This window comes from Chelonia mydas, chromosome 7 (genome assembly GCF_015237465.2).
Source record: "Chelonia mydas isolate rCheMyd1 chromosome 7, rCheMyd1.pri.v2, whole genome shotgun sequence".
Lineage (NCBI taxonomy): Eukaryota > Metazoa > Chordata > Testudines > Cheloniidae > Chelonia > Chelonia mydas.
This window is the reverse complement of record NC_057853.1, coordinates 39,793,007-39,810,179: the sequence shown is the minus strand read 5'-3', so window position 1 is coordinate 39,810,179 and position 17,173 is coordinate 39,793,007. Positions and strand designations below refer to the sequence as shown.

Here is a 17,173-nt window from a genome sequence, read left to right as displayed (position 1 = left end):
GGAATGGAAGTTTTTGTTTGTTTGCCCTATTACTTTGCTTAATCTTTTAGGGTTTGTCATTGCTAATGTTGCTTCCTCCCCCCTTCCCCTTTCTCTTTTTCTTTCCAGTTTTGAAGCCAAGATTGATTAACTAGACTAGAAAGAAGCAGCTGGTGGTGTGATTTGCATCCTTGTTTATGAAGCATTCATTCATTTTTATAAGGAGAAGCCAATACTGTGAGTTTTTGTTTAATGTTCACAATTTCAGTGTGGGTTACTATAATGCTTTAACCAGAATCCTTGGGGAGTCCAATTATTCTTGGTAAATCAAATCTTGATTGACAGTTTAGTGAAATCAGTCAAGCAAATGAGCGGTTTATTCACTTTACCATGCTACAAATCAGCACATCCCTCCATTTAATAATACCACACTGGCCCATGTTATTTAAGGAGAAACTTGCTGGCTCTAGAGAATTAATCTGCTTTCTTTTTATTTTTTAAAAGGTAGACACAAAAAAAGGAAGATTGAAAAAATTCTAAAACCAGTGTTGTTTGGGTTGTATAAAATATGAGAGAGAGACTGCATTGGTAATGAATTATGTACTGGCCAATGCTAAAGAATTCAGGGCAGGAAATGTAAAGCGAAGTGAAAACATGAAGAGATTGCAATACTTCTTAATGGCACCTCACAAATAACCATTAGAGCTCTAGTTTCCTGCCATTTTGTTTTTCACCAGGATTTTAGACCATTTACATTGCTTTCTGCAATGGGAAGGGGTCAGCTCCTCATATGTGCCATCTAGTGGTTGGGCAAGGGTGTGACAGGCGCTCTTCTATCTTGAGGAAGTATTTCTTCAGACAATGCACAGTCAACTTGTGGAACTCTTTGCCAGAGGATGTTGTGAAGGCCAAGACTGTAACCGAATTGAAAAAAAGAACTAGATAACTTCATGGAGGATAGGTCCATCAATGGCTATTAGCCAGGATGGACAGGTATGGTGTCCCTAGCCTCTGTTTGCCAGAAGCTAGGAATGGACGACGGCGGATAGATCAGTGGTGGTGATTACTTGTTCTGTTCATTCCCTCTGGGGCATCTGGTATTGGCCACTGTCGGAAGATACTGGGCTAGATGGACCTTTGGTCTGACCCAGTATGGCTGTTTGGGTACTTATGAGGCTCCCTGTTCATAGTTGCTCCGACCCTGCAGTGGTCTGTCACCTTTTGTGACTCTGCCCTCTGGCTGGGCCACGAGTTGTCCACCCTTTTCGGGGTACATAAAGAGTCCAACAATGACTAGTTCTACTGCCCAGCAAGGGGCTTCAGGTTTTGCCGAGCCAAAGTCTCAGAGTTGAGACTTTCTGGGATATGGGGTCTTCCTAATCTTGAATCCCTGATAGGCTTTTTGCCTCCAGCTCCATCGAGGGTGGGTAGGGGAACCCAGCCCACTGTCTCCAACAGGTTCTGATTCAGAGTCCAAAGGTAGGTGGCTGAACCCTGTAGTCCTGTGTGGCTGGAAGGAAGTAATGCAGTGGGGCAGTCTTCCCAGGCAAGAGGGTAAAGCAAAAACATGTAAATAAAATAAACCAAAGAAGGAGTCTCCGACCTTGCCAATGTTCAGAGTCCTTTTTCCCCAGCCGGTTAGGTTAGACCATCGATAGTCAGGGGCCCCAGCAGCAGTAGGTCTGCTCACTTGCATGGGCTGCCTCCAACAAGTGTGCTACTCAGTCTGATCCTCTTTAACCACCCCTCCAGCTTATGCACACATTGCAGGTGTGGTGGGCCAGTGATGTCTGGGCCCAGAGCAGCTCCTTAACTCTTTCTTCAGTGTGGGGTTAGTACACTCCCATCACAATGTATTGCAGCAACATTAACTGGGCTGTTTTTAATGTGCCCTTGTTAGGTGTGTGTACTTCTATAAGTGTTTATTATAGATCTTTAACAGCATGGATAATTGTACATAAGATAAAAATTTTAAGAAAAATATCAAATAGAAAATATTACATTCATGCAACGTGACCACAAACATTGCTACGAATGCCTTAACTTTTATCTTTTCTGTGGCACCTTAAACTCACATAGAAACATGGCAACATTAAACCTTTGCTCCAGGGTAATCTTTTTCTGTTCCTAAAATGTGCCATTATGAATTATGCAAAAGTAAACCGTCTTAGTGGTCACCATAAAAACAACAACAAAAAAAACACCCCACCCCCCCCCGACAACCTTTCTACTTTTGCCTTAGATAAATAGGTAAGTATACCACAGTATTTTCGGTATTACCTAAATTTCTCTACAATAACTAAACAGGATACCTAGAACATGCAAATACCAATTTAAAGTTATGTAGTTATCTGTATGAAAAACTAAGGGTAAATACTAAACTGTCAAACATATTATATTTTGTGTAATATAGGTATTCACCATTTAATATAATTTACTTTTAATAGGAGGTACCACTGTGAATGTTTCCAGATGGATTCAAAATTATTTATTGACGAATTTCTAGTCTGGCTGCTTTTTACAGATGTATGTAAAAATTCATTTTAATCTAAACTTTGCATATCCTAATCATTGTCTGTCTATATTTTTATCAGTTTAAAACAGGAGAAAAAATGTGTTCATGAAGAGCATGCTAGTAACTTTATTATTATTTAATAAATGCAGTGTTTTAAACACTACTACTAATTGACATAATCTCTTTCACAGCAGTAGTCTATCAATATTGCTTTAATGAAGGGTTTTAATGGGTTCTATAAAGGGTAAGGAGCAAAAATTGCCACTATCTAACATCAGTTTTTTTTATATGTTCCTGAAATGAACAGTTCTCAATAATATTTAAGTAGTCAGACATTTAAATGCCTGTCCATAGGAGATTAAAAGACTTAAAGAAGAAATACTGTTATTACGGAACGAGCTTTTTGTAATTCAGTTATGAAAATGGAGACACAATTTTTTTTAAAAATTCAACTCTTTCAACATTTTTGTAAAGGAACATAGATGAGTTTGAAATGTTATCACCTAAACAAAGTTTTGTGTACTTATGGAACCTTAGAGACTAACGAATTTATTTGAGCATAAGCTGCAGCTCACAGTTGTAGCTCATGAAAGCTTATGCTCAAATACATTTGTTAGTCTCTAAGGTGCCACAAGTCCTCCTTTTCTTTTTGCGGATACAAACTAATAAGGCTGCTACTCTGAAACAAAGTTGTGTGTTTCTCATGATAATACACAATATTGAGGCTCTCATTTTTAGGGACGTTCATTAAGATGTAGTGGGCTAATGCCCCAACATTATCTGGATTCTACAGAATTCTCTCTCTCCCCCCACCCCGTCTCCGTCTTTCTCTCTCCCTCCCTCCCCCCCAACTGAAGAACTGAAACTTGCATTTATATCAAGAGTTGAATACATTATTTCAGAAATGTATCCATTTGATTCCATTGCAGCTTTAAATAACATTAATCAGGAGGTACTGCTGATTTGCCTGTGGGATTTTCAGATTAGGGAATGAGTTTATTGGGGTTACTTCTTCCTCATCAAGGTCACTGAGGGTAATGTACTGTAATTGTTGTTCTTTTCCAAAGTGCCTCATATATGAAATCCAAGGAATTTCACTGTGTCACTCTTTTTGCTGTTTGTGTAAGTCATTAAGGGAGAGATGAGGAGATGCTTTGGACTGCAGTCTCCCCTTTGTGGAATCTAGATTGCAGTGTCTAATTACACAAGCCTCTTGCTAAAAAGCTGTAACTCAGTCCAAAGAAACCAGAGGGACATTCATTGGTATTGGGAAGCATTTGAAGAAATGGGTGGCAGTTGCATCTGCATCAACAACTGAGTGTTCACCTGCCTTTTACTGGAATGGTTTTTGGACTCAAGTCCTAGTGGACCCATCGGTCCTCCTTGTTTCTCAGACTGATAGTGATGACTCTGAGTGCCTTCAGTTGTGTGCAGCTTCCAAAGAGGTTGTAGTCATTTCTCTCTAATTTGGACCTTGCAACAATATTCCATGTCTTTTTCACCTCCAGGTCAGGCTGCACTCTACATGGGGCTCTCCTGGAAGTCCACCTGAAAGCTCAGGCTGGTGCACAATGCCTGTAGCTAACGCTGATTGCCCTTGACTCTGGAAGCTGAGGCTTTATTTTTAGTTTTCACATATTCTCTTATTTTCTCTTGACACAAATGTTATTTATGATACCCCTTACAGTAGCACTTAGGGGCACAACCATGATCAGGAACCCATTGTGCTAGGTGCTGTACATACACTTAGTAAGGCCAGGTCTACACTAGGGGTGCTTATACCGACCAGTACACTATTTTACTAAAGCACGCCTAGTGTGGATATAGCCTATACCAGCAAAACTGTCATCCTTATCAGCATAGTTTATTTCAGCCAACCCAAGCAAAACAAGCTACATCAGCAGAAATGTAGTTTTGCAAGTATAATTGTGTCTACAGTAGAGGCCTTGGTAGCACAAATATGTCAACTACAAATCACACCCTTGACACGACTATGGTGACAGAAATTTGTAGTGTAGACCTGGCTTATGAGAGAGTCCCTGACTACTCTTCCTCTACCTGTTGTGTAGTTTTGTGTTTTCTTTTGTTTTAAATTTCTATGATGATAGTCCATCTTTAAATATTTTAGAGTGCCAATCTCCAGTGTTTGGCAGGGAAGAGGAAGATGTGCTAGCCAGCCAATTTTCATGGCTTGTGTGCAAATATGGGAACAGTTATTCGGATGAGTTATGAACAATGTAGGTGCCTCTGTGCCTGCAGTTGTTTGATTTGCCTTTCTGGTCATTGCATACGCAAGTTAGGAATCCAAATGTACACGCCTGCATTTTGAACAGCTGCATCTGAAGATCAGTTCTGTGGGTTTTTTCCTACTTTTACTGGTATCAAAGGTAACATTTTCAAATCATATAAAAATAATTTAAATCTTTCAAATCAGTTTTATTTATAATAGGTCAAGAGTTTTAATACTATGCCATTGTTAGGTTTAAAGAGACAATAACGGTAGGTATGGTGCTAAGTAATACCTAGCTCTAGTATTACACATTTCATCAGTAAATCTCAAATCACGTTTCAAAAGAGGTTGATATTATTGTCCCTGTTTTACAGATGGGAGGGGAGAGACTGAGGCATAGTGTGGCAAATGGAATTGCCCAAGGTTACTTAGCCTGCCATTGGCAGAGTTGGTAATAGAACTCAAGTTTCCTGGGTCCAGTTCAATGCTCTATCCACTATGGCACACAGTGTGATGATTCTTTTTGGCTATATAATACAATGCTATTCATTGTAATGTTTCCTTAAAAATTGCTAGGTGATATTCTGACTGTGTACATATTGCTTTTTAGACATGGTCTCTTTAGACAAGTTCTTCCATGCATTTAGTTATACCTCACCAATATGCTACCTTTGAGGGGTAGCATATGAAACTGATGTGGTCTGTGACTAATTTTAGAAAGGTTTATTCCCCCCTGGTTCTGTCTGGTGCTGTGGGTGTAGGTTGGTATTCTCTATTATGTTTTACTCCCTAATAGGTTTTTAAAATGACAAAAGCACACTCTTTTTTTTGAGTGCTGAAGATGGGGCAAGGTCCTGGGTTCCTTTTATAATAGATCAAAAGTGTGTTACTGTATCCCCTGCTGTATTTCTTACACAAATATATGTACAATATTTAGAATTACCCTTGTTCAGCCTTCTGTTCGGGTTACTCAAACACTGATTTTTGTGTGTGTGAATCAAGCGTGAAATTAATATATAAGATGCTTATTTTAAAAAAAGCTACAAGATGTTGCCATGTTGTTTTAATGTCTTTTCTCTGCCTTCTTAGCAGTCTTGATTATTATTTAACATATACTAGCCATTGAAAATGACATTGAGATTATCATAAAGACAAATGTTTGTGTTTTGTTTTTTCCTTGTCACACTGTATAAGCGTACTGTTTTTCATCTGACTGGAGTGCCTGGATTGAACATGGTCTCTTAACGGTGCTCACAAGTTGAGCAAGATTCAGAATCTAGTAATCAGATGAGACACCAATGAAAATCCTGATTATGGTGGAAAGTGGGGCTGGTGGTTGAGTGACTGGTGTATTTGCCTTTAACATGCTCTCGCACTAGATATTTAGTGATCCCTGTTCTGGTGAATGAGTTGTGAAACTTGGATCCTGGGACATTCGGGTTGTTAAAGATTCCATAGGGTTTTTAATAGAGCTGGGTGCAAGTTCAGCTTTTCTTTTTAAAATCCAGTTTAATAACTTCTTACCAGTTTTAATTATTTTGAGTCCCTTCTCTCCTTTTATTAGATTTGCTATAAAATGTTCTGATTATATGAAGATAATTGCAATTGTCCTATAATGTATTGTAACATTGTGCTTTTGAGTGAGGGGCAGTGACTTGAATTTTCATTCCCTCCTTATGTTTGTATCTGAAGTACCATGGTTGTTACTAAAGAAAGCTGTTTGAAAATGACAAGAGGGGCAGTTACCCAAGTTGGAATTTGGCCTGGGATACAGAGGTTATTTACAGTGGGACAGATGTCAAGAGGCTCTTACACAGGAACTCAGGGGAGCACAAGATGTTTTTCTCCCCCCCCCCCCGCTCCCCTCAACATAACCATGCAAGTTGCTCTCACAGTAGCAGTTGCTTCTGGGGGTGCAAGGCCTATTGACCTGTACACCCCTGGGGAGCAAGACTAAGATTCTGCCCCACCATCCCCTTTGGCACTGGCCTTCTGCCACACCAGGGCAGAGCAGTCTGGTGGTATACACACAGACGTGAGCTGCAATCTGGGCAGCACCCCTCCTGTCGTGTTTGTCTCCACCCAGCCCCCTCCGTAGAATTGTACTCTCCAATACTCAATAGGAGACCATCTTAGGAAAGGAAAATAGAGGGCTAGATCGTGGTATTTAGACTACTTGCTCTTTAAACTGTAGAGTTTGCACGATTGAATGCTTGCTGTGTTCTACCCCCATAGGTGAAGGTGCTTCAGTGGTAAGCAAAGTGATACTCCGCTTTGTACATCATGTGGCCAGTTACTATAGCTCAAAGTGTTTAGGAGTTTTATTTGAATGAAAAGTGTTGAACAATAATCATAGATTTGCATTTTATTAATCTAATTTTCATGATTGAGTTCTAGTGACTTTTTTTTGGTGCTTCCACTTCTTTTGCTTAATCCTTAATCTTCATGTTAATTTCCACTTCTTTCTCTAAAACCACCAATCATTTGTTATCGATACCAGCAATTCCTCCTACAGCTCCCCCCGCCCCCCGTTGTCAGGTTGTTCCATATCTAGTAATCAGTCTCCTGTATCTTGGCCTGCAGGACCCAGTTCAGCAGATATATCTGAAAGGTGCAAGAGCTACTCATCCTAGTTTAGCTTGGTCTAAGCTATTTAGCACTATTTCCAAGGATGGTCCCTGTGTGCAACTCAGCATGGCTTTGTTTAAATTGCACAGCACTGGTACCTACTATGTGATATCTTGAATCTTAGCTTGCTATGGCCAGGTTTAAATTGGGTCAGGCTTAAATGAAAGCTAGGTTTTTACTCTAGATTTTCTGGACAGATGTCAAGAAAACCTACAGCATCCCAGATATTTTTTGGGGGAGGGGAAGCAGCTATCATTCCCAAGAGGCAACCTTCTTCAAACTGAAAGTCAAAAGGGGATCTTTTCTCATTTATGCCCTTAAAGAAATCTGGAGTCTGCTACTGACTTTACAAAATCTAAAATCAGGCTTGCTGCTCTCCATGGAGGGGACTTTTCCATCTCCAGATAAAAGGAAACTCTTATAAAAAAAGATAGTTTCTTCTCGTCACTGCCATCATCTAGAAAACTGATAAAAAGCACAGGAATGTAAGACAGAGTGAAAGGAAAAACTGTGTGTGAGGTTTTTACATTGCAGTGAATTTTCAACATTATTAAGTGCATTGGCTTTTCAAAAGTGGAGGAAAATAAGAAATATAGTTTTGTTCCTCTGTAATGATTTCCAGCTAAGCAACTGGCACAAGCCACATACTGAAGATGAAGTTGCAGCTTACATAGAACTGCTGATGTCTGGTATCCAGGTACTTCATCTGGGATTTGCCAGAGAGCCAGCCGGAAAACTATTTGTTGGGGAGATTGCCCCGAAGTGTTAAACAGAGAAAGAAAAAAGGAGAGTATTCCACACTCTGAATTAATGTATTTGTTTTTACTTTCTCTGGTCAGACCTATTCTCTGAGGTTAAATTAGAATGGTAGGTGCACAATGTGATAGGAAATAATTTGAAGGTGTTCTTTTAAACTGATGGCAATAAACAAGATTTTTCTGCTTATAAAACCATGTTCACCAGCAGCACTGGACATGTACATTAAGTATGAATTGGATGGTGGGCAAGTGAATGAAAACAGAAATAGGAAACTATAGCTCACAATTAATGCAAATCTTCCTGCTCCAGTTTACCAGCCTCTTTGATTTTATACGGATTCCCCTTGATCTGCCTGACCAGCATTCTTCACCTGCTCATTCCATTTTTCTAATCTTGTGTGCCTGCTCACCTCCAGAGATGGGTGTGACTCCACTTGTTCTGTCACTGGAGAATTCTTTACACTGCCACCATTCCTCTGGCCTCTGGGAAATAGCATTCTGTCATGCTGGAGATGTGTGATTCACCACTGTAAATGCTTCGGCTGTCAATCCAGCTTGAGATATTGTACTGAAATGGAAATGAAATCTGTGCCCAGTGGGCTCAGACATAACTTCCAACAACAAAACTGTATTTCTTCTCCTACTTTGTTAAACTACATACATTTCTACCTGTCAATGCACTTTATGATGTTATAAGGTGAAAAACAAAACATACACTCTGATGTAACTAAAGTGAATGAGATTATAGCTGGTGGTAAATCTTGGGTAGTTCTCTACTTTAGCAATCCCCCAAATAGCCATCCTGCAAATTAACAAATGCAAATATAGGGACTGATCCAAAGCCCATTGAAGTCAGTGCAAAGAAAAGATTCCCGTTGACTTCAGTGGGCTTTGGGTTGGGCACATATAGTTTAAAATGTATAGGGAGGAAGTGTTTTGTAGTGGTACTAAATGTCAGGAGGCTTCAACTCTGTATTAGAGTTGATCGATGGGGTGGGAAGAGACCATGAAGAACTTTTAAAAGGAAAAACAAACAATGAAAAGAGAGGGGTGATGCAATCCAAGTGGTGAGCCAGAAGATCATGTATGCAGCAATGTTCTGACTACACTTAAGGGGTGGCAAGATGTGAATTTAAAAATAAATTTTTTTTTAGACCAAACTGGAGAAGATTGCAGTAGTTAAGACATGAGAATCTAAGGCCACTATTAGGGTAAGACAACTTTTAACTCTGCCACCCTGTAGCTTTTCAAGCGTTCCATGTTTTTATTTGCCACACTCTAAATTTTTCAAAGTTGAAAAAGTTATGGAAAAAATGACAGAGCAACAGAAGGAAAATACAATTCTGCAGCCTCTGTTCAATCTTTTTACCATCCCATTATTTTCTTCACAGACTGCAGCCTCACTCAGCCTTTATTCAGTCAAAACTCTTGGTGAAGTGAATGGGGATTTTTCTTGGCTTAGAACTGAAATATTTGGTCATAAATTAACATAGTAAGGAATGTTCACTATGTTGTATTTTGGTGAAAAGTTGTTAGGGCCAAGGCCAATGCACAAATGTGCTCACAAGAAGCATCTTCTCTAGCATTTTCAGTTCCTTCCAGTCTCTCTCCTCCTGTCCCAATCATGTTTATGATATTTGCTTAACTATACGATTTGCTTGAAGTATTCTGTAAAAGTGACCTGTTTCCTTAGACTGTGTGGTCTTCAAGCCTGTTTGTGAAAGTGGCTTGTGGAGGCTCATCTTAGGTTGCACACCCTTTGGGGTGGGGACTACACTGTACAAAGCTGAGCACAATAGGACTACAGTCCTGATTGTCATCTTAGCACTCTACTGCAATGCAAACAACAATGGAAGTGTTTTCCCTCATTAATAAAATCTTCTTAATCTCGGTATTCTGACTGCTTCTTTCCCTGGTTATAACATCCTTATTCATGAAAACAAGGAAATGCTCCTAAAGCAAATATTCAATATTATGTAAACTGACTTACAGTGAACCTTGCACATTTGCAATGACCTATGCCACTTAAGATCAAAGCATAAATTGGAGGGGCTGGGAGTTTGAAAATCTCTAAACTTATTTCTGAAATCCACACATCATTACAACACATCTCTGAAGGGCCACTGGGCCACAATATGAAGGGTATGTGGGGTTTTTATTTTTTTTCTCTTGAAAAGGACTTGTTACAGAGTGATAAAATGCAAAGTATCTTTAGAATCAAAGGTGCTATATTAGAAAGAAATGGCATCCGGAGGGACAAAATGAAGAAAAAGTATATAGTCTCCTGTGTGTGTGCGCACGCACGAATGACTCAAACAACCAAAGTCTAGTATATTCTTTTCACTCCCCACGTCTACAATACCTCTCAATTTCTCAGAGAGAGGTTATGCAGGAGGTTCCTTAGTGAAAAGAGATTTTTTCGTGGTATAGTTTTTAAAGGTTTCATCTGAGACAAGTAATTTCTTAAAGTAAACGATATTTAACAGTTTACTTGTTCTGGCTTTCTGGCAGTTTTTATTCTTTCAGAGGTTCATCTCTGTTGATCATGACCTTGAAAGCTGACTAATTATCTTTGGAATATTAGGAATTCACTCAAGCTGTTAGGCAGTGCTATAATACACAATATGCAATACTTTTAATTCAGTTTGAAGCAGTTTAACTTTGATCAACCTAAACTCAACAGCAGTAGAAACGTCAAAAGCTCATCTATCTTTAGTTTGCTTCCTACTCAGAGTATCGTATGACTTCTTTATGAGCATGCTTGTGGTGACAGGATGGTGAGACAGTAAACTGAGGCACAAATGTTAAATCACACATAAGTCAACAACAGTGCCGGGCATAGAACCTTACAGTCCTGAGTTTGAGTCCTCTGCTTTAATCATTAGGATGCTCTTCCCCACAAATTCTCTGGCTCTCTCCAAAGTGAGCCAATCAAGGTGGTGGTAAAGGTGAGAAATGTAAGTAAATGTCAGCCACCTTAGAAGAGCTTTCCTACACAAAGGACTTAGTGAGCAGGAGGTGGCTTTATAGGCTCTAGAAACATGGATTTGCATTGGATGCCTTTGTGGAAGAGGCAATCACAGATGCAAGTATGTTCTGGGTTTAATTATGACCCACAGAAAAAATACTAGCTCACTTCTCTCCTTAATTTTGAGTTTGGCACTTACCTAATTGATTACATTTTAAATCATAAATGGGTGATTTCTCTGGCTTTTGGGCATCATTGCTTGTACATTGCTTGCAATTGATATTAATGAAACATTTCCTAGTGGCTAGGACCCAGTTTCAAGGGGTTTGAGACTTGTCAAGGGTACACACTAATACTAGGCACCAGTCTTTTCTGTTTGAATTGATTGTCAGCATGTATAAGTAAATGACATAACCCTTTATGACAAAGAGGTGCATATTAACAATCCAGAGCACATGACTTAATCTTCATTCTCATACTTGGCTCAGTGGATATAATAGTCCCAATATATATTGTCTTTTGCTGTTTGTTGTTGGTTACTAAAGTATAACAATCAGTTACAACTTGCTGATAAGAAAAGCAGACCAGAACCGAGATGTTTGAAAAATCTGTGTTTAACATCTCTCTTTCTGTACAATAAGGAATGCTCCACTATGAATAATTATGCTTTGTTTGAAAATTTCAAGTAATGGCTCACCATGTATGTTGTCATCCATTGGGACATTAAAATTAGAGTCCTGTGTGGGACTATTTTAATCCCGCTCCTGTCCTACCCTGCAATTCCCACTCCCACCTGCTCCTGCATGGTTTGTTGAATTTTTACCCCACACCACTATTATGGCAATAGGTCCTGTAGGACCCACAGGATCCCAGTCCTGCTGCGGGGCTATACATTAGAATTCAATCTCTCTTGATTCAAGAGAAACTCAGAGGTCACTCTTGGATCTTTACTTGTGAAATTACTTTCCTTTGTGTGAAAGATAGTTATTGCCAGTGAATAGTACATAACTTTGGTCTCCTTGCAACACTTGGTGATATTGATTGGGGGCAGTAGGGTGATGAGTAGAGTGAGTGAGTCTGTGAGCCATATTTCATGCACTGTGAGGAAAGTTGAAGAATAGCTAGGCAATGTGGGGGCTGAAATATTGTGCCTTTATAATTGTCAGTCACATTTCAAATATATTAGTAATAGTAGTAATACCCAGCTCTTATCTGGAGCTTCTCACTGGTAGATCTCCAAGTGCTTACTAAGGAAGTCAGTCTCCTTATCACCACTGTAAAGAAGAGGAGACTGAGGTGCAGAGCAGTGAAGTGATGTACCAGTGGCAGATCCAGGAACAGAACTAAAGTTTTTTCTGAATCCCACCCAGTCCAGTGTTGAACCAGTAGGCAACATGCCCCCCAGTGCCGCCTAATACCTCTCCTAGAACCCCTAGGAGAACTCCTTTCCTAAGCAATGGATTGGTTAGTCTCTGGTTGAAGGTAATGCCTTCCCATGTTCACTCCTGTATTTTGTGTAAATTATCTGGCAGCCCCTGTGTATGCACTGTTGAGGGCTGGCAGATTTATTTGTAGTGGATTTGCCTTCATGTGGAATTGGTCAGAGTCTGAGCACAATGCAAAAGTCATCTTTAACACTAAAGCAGGTCTCTCTTTTCTTCATTTCACTGTTTCCACTTTGATACTCGAGTGTTATGTCTTGTTACTCTGAAGTGACAAGGCAACAGAGCACTATAAATTAGTTGTTCTCTCTGTCACTGGGTTTGGGGTTAGACCAGTAAGGGGTTATGTCACTTACTCTGAACTCTGGTGTCTCACAATGTTTTGCTGCTGTAGGTCCCAACCAGGCTACAAGCATGCAAGTCACAACCTGAGTATCTGTGTGCTAAACAGCCCTGCTTCAGCAGCTCTGACCCTAGTACCGTGTCTACAGCCCCACTTTGGCTTCCAGGAGCTTTGGTTACTACTTGCAGGGTGATCCCAACACACTCCCAGTCCCCATTTTTCCCCAAGCTGTATGCTGTGTAATGTCCAGCCCTCTCCTGGACAGTTCAGAGAAGAAAAGAGGTTAATTTGTTCCTCTAAAGACACACAAGCACGTCACAGCTTATTAATTTAACTGAGGTAAATACACTCTTCCATTTAAACACAGCACTGCCTTGACTTATAGTAAAAGTAAAACACATTTTTTAACAATAGGACATAGGTCAAGTGATGCTGAGCAAAAAAGGAATAAATTTAGAATCCGTTATAAGCAAATAAAAGTGAAACAATCTATCAAGGTACAGGCTTTGTTCAAGGTAGTTTCTCTACCAGTAATTCTTCTTCTTCTAGCCATGGCTGACTTTCCTTCAGTCAGACCTTCCACAGAAGTACAAGGCTCTGGCTTCTCTTGTATTCGCAAGTGAAAGACGTTCACATAAGTAGGTTTCTCACCTACATTCAGACCCTAGAGCCTTCAGCTAAGTGCCCTCTAGGCTGCGCAGCTGCCTATTAAGCCTCATGCAGGGGCTCAGGGCTGTGTTGGGAGAGATGCCTCTCCCCCAGCACGGACCTGCTGTGATGGGGAGAGGTGCCTCTTCCTACCCCCCCGAGCCCAGGTGCTGCTGCGGGGGGAGAGAGCTGGGGTGAGTCCTCTCTCCCCACCGTAGCCCCCAGGCAGCCTGCACTCCAAACCCCTCATCCCTAGCCTTGCACCCCCAGCTAAAGCCCTCACCCCTCCTTCACCCCAACTCCCTGCCCCAGCCCAGACTCCCGTCATGCACCCCACACCCCACATCCCTGGCCCTACCCCAGAGCCTGCACCCCCAGCCAGAGCCTGCACCCCAACCTTCTGCCCCAGCCCTGAGGCCCTCATCCCTGGCCCCCCACCGCATGGATTTTGTTACGTGCACCAATATGGAGGTGATGTGTCACACATCACCTCCATATTGGTGCATGTAACAAAATTCATTCTGCATATGCATGGGAAGCATTAGAGGGAACACTGGTCTTCAGCCTCTCCCATTGGTGAAGGACATCTTTCTAAGGCTACGTCTACACTAGAAACTTCAAAGCACTGCTGCGGGAGTGCTCCCGTGGCAGAGTTTGAAGTGTGTGTGTGGTCACATGCGAGCACTGGGAGAAGCTCTCCCAGCACTCTGGTAATCCACCTCCACAAGGGGAATAGCTCGGAGTGCTGGGAGCATGGCTATATACACATGGCGCTATAAAATGTAAGTTTAGACAAGCCCTTAGTTTGTTATATCTTTGTTCCCTTCTGTCTATCTAGTGATGGATGCCAAAGATGGCTTCTGTCTCTCCTTATCTTCCAAAGTTCAATGACTTTGTTTCAACAGGCAGGGTGACCTCATGCTATTCTTCACTTCCTGTGGGGTTCCCTCCACCTGTATGTAAATGGGGCTTTCATGGTTTTGATCCCACCATGCTTAATGTACACAGGAGACAGATAAATAGCTGTCTAGGAGGGAACCTGTTTCTCCCTATTTGGTCATAGATTTTTAAAGCATAATATCATTAAGTATCCAGATTGTGAAGTGTCTGTATTAACACTATATTAATCACCAGGGTGTCATTAGCTTTCAGAAAAAAACCTCTGTACACTTTTATAATACAATAATCAGTTGATTCAATTTCTCATCACTTAAGGTTCAGCCCCGTCTTTATCGGCGAGTAAACTTTTGCAATGTATTTTTTGAAAAGAAAAACGTAGACCAAGCTTCTTTCTCCTGCTGGGTTTGGATGCTATGCTGTAACCTCCCCTTAAAAATGTAACCTCCCCCATGTAAAAATGGACCTTCGTTGTCTTTGCCTGAAAACTGGGCTGGTCAGAGAATCAAATACACATTCCTTTATTTAAGGCAGTCTGTGCTTGTGCGTTGATTGCCAAACACACTTAATAATACAATTCTAGTGCATATCCGTAACTTTTTGTACTCACCCTGTGCATACATCATACAAGAATATTGATGATCAGTAAGTTGTTAATTTTCTATCATCTTACATGAGGCCTGTTAGATACAGGCTATAACCACTGACTTGGTCAGGCCACCTTGAAACTCATTACCCTAGACCAGTGAGCTGTTTGCCTTGTAGCACTGGGATGCACATTTCACAGTGACATTAATGAACACTATGCTGTTAGATTTCAAACGATATATTACATGCCACTTTTTAAATATCATTACAGTGTGTGAGGTGTAAAGGGTATGTCAGGCCTGATGAGTTGCTGACATAGTAATGAACCACAAATGGGCCTCTTTCATTCCTTCAATGGGTTTGTTTTTTTTAAAAAATTACCTCTAATAGACTGCCCCATTCTTTCCAAGACAAGCATAGTAAACTTGACATTACAAGCAACTATAGCATTGTTATAACCATATGAACATTTGTTTAAAACTTTCTAATGAATTTGAATGAAAAGGAATCACTTCAGTTCTGTATAGCATCCTGTCTTCCTTTCCTTGCACACATTTCTATACCTGTCTCTGCACTGCAACAAGGGCTTATGCCACAAATACTGAAAAGAGGCTTTTAAAAATGATGCAGAAGTAGGAAAAAATTGACATGAGACCCATACAAGCCTGGAAGTTTGATTCACATAAATAAGTATTCAAACCTTTTTATATCTGTATATTTCCATTTAAAAATTTCGCTGGGAATGTCATCAGAACTGATTTCCATGTAATATTTTCTTTTTGCATTTGGTTATTCAACAATTTGTCAAGATGTCTTCCAGTTGGATAGTAATAAATTGGCAGTACAGAAATTAAGTCATATAGAGGAGCACAATAATAGACAAGAACTTGGGTTTAATTTTGATTTCTGGGTGAAATTCTTGGTATATCCAATTAATTCACCTGTTCCTTATAAGAACCCAATTTACTTGGGTTGGGGGAGGAGAGAACCAAACCTCCTCCTCTCCCCGCTCCCTGAAAGTCACCACACTGGATTTTTATAGGGTGATTTGTTCTTGCACAATTGAGTGCATAACTCTTGTAAAAATGTGAACGGTAAAAAAAAATTTGGATTTTAAACTTATTCATTCATTGGTGAGGAATTTGAGAGTATGGTAACTTCACTCACATTGATTGGGAATATATAGTTTGCATATATTGTTTTTATATGTTCCCTTCGTGATGCTTGCTTGGTTTAATTGGATATGACAAATTACCCTTTGGCTTCTCATCTGTTGAGGCCCAGTTTAATTTATAAAACCAGGTGATCATTTCCCACCTCGTCTCTTCTTCATGTGACGAACAGTACAGTAATACAGTGACAACTTAAAATAAGTTCAAGTTCTGGATAAAGAATGGATGCCACTGTTTTGAAAATATTATCAAAATACTCTTTGAATAGTAAACTAATTGAGATGGAGGGAAAGTGTAAACCCAACAAGTCACATTTTTATTAGAGGGACCTGCCTTACAAATTGGGTTTTATTAGTCAGTGTCTTGGATTTACTGCACGGGAATTTACTGTATACATCTCATACGTAAATTAATCTTGTACAAATAGACACAGATTACAAGAGGAGAGGAGGCAATTCAGCTTGTGTTGCCTTGTGGGTTTTTAGGTAGGTTATGAAACAACCCATATAGCCTTGGAAATAACACAAGTTGGAGAGATGGGTTTGGGGAGAGGAATTTTCATTTGGAAAAAAAAAAAAAAAACATGCCAGCATTTGTTGGCCCTGATATGGAACTGGCATTTATTTTCAAGGATGGTCTGTCAGCTTGTCAGGGTTATCTTCAGCTTGTCAGGCTTATCTTCAGCTTGGATCTGCAAATTGCTTTGCTGGTATTGATGTAGTGTTATGGTTGAAGTGAAGCAGTGTCTGTAGTGCAATATGTACCATTTGACATTTGGAACATCTTTATGGACAGAAATTCTTTGTTTTCTGACAAAAGGTGCATCTTTTACAACAGAGACCATAAAAACACTTCATATTAATGGTAAAATGCATGTTTACCAAAAGCCACAGAGTAACAATAGAATAGAGTAAATTCATTTTTGTTTTTGACTTAGTTCAGCTTCTTAGGATTCACACCGTACAGATGAGCTTAGCTCAGGGAGTAGAGACTGGGCCTTTGTTT

The 17,173-nt window shown here is 40.1% G+C and overlaps 1 protein-coding gene across 4 annotated transcripts in view; it reads left to right on the top strand.

Annotated features, from left to right (window-relative positions):
• Nucleotides 1-17,173, top strand: part of ATP2B2 (ATPase plasma membrane Ca2+ transporting 2) — a 708,548-nt gene that overhangs the window by 247,625 nt on the left and 443,750 nt on the right. For all 4 annotated transcript variants that reach the window (XM_043550962.1, XM_043550952.1, XM_043550956.1 and 1 more), the window contains one exon: nucleotides 109-216. The gene's annotated coding sequence lies outside the window, so the exon portion shown is untranslated. The remainder of the gene's footprint in view (nucleotides 1-108; nucleotides 217-17,173) is intronic.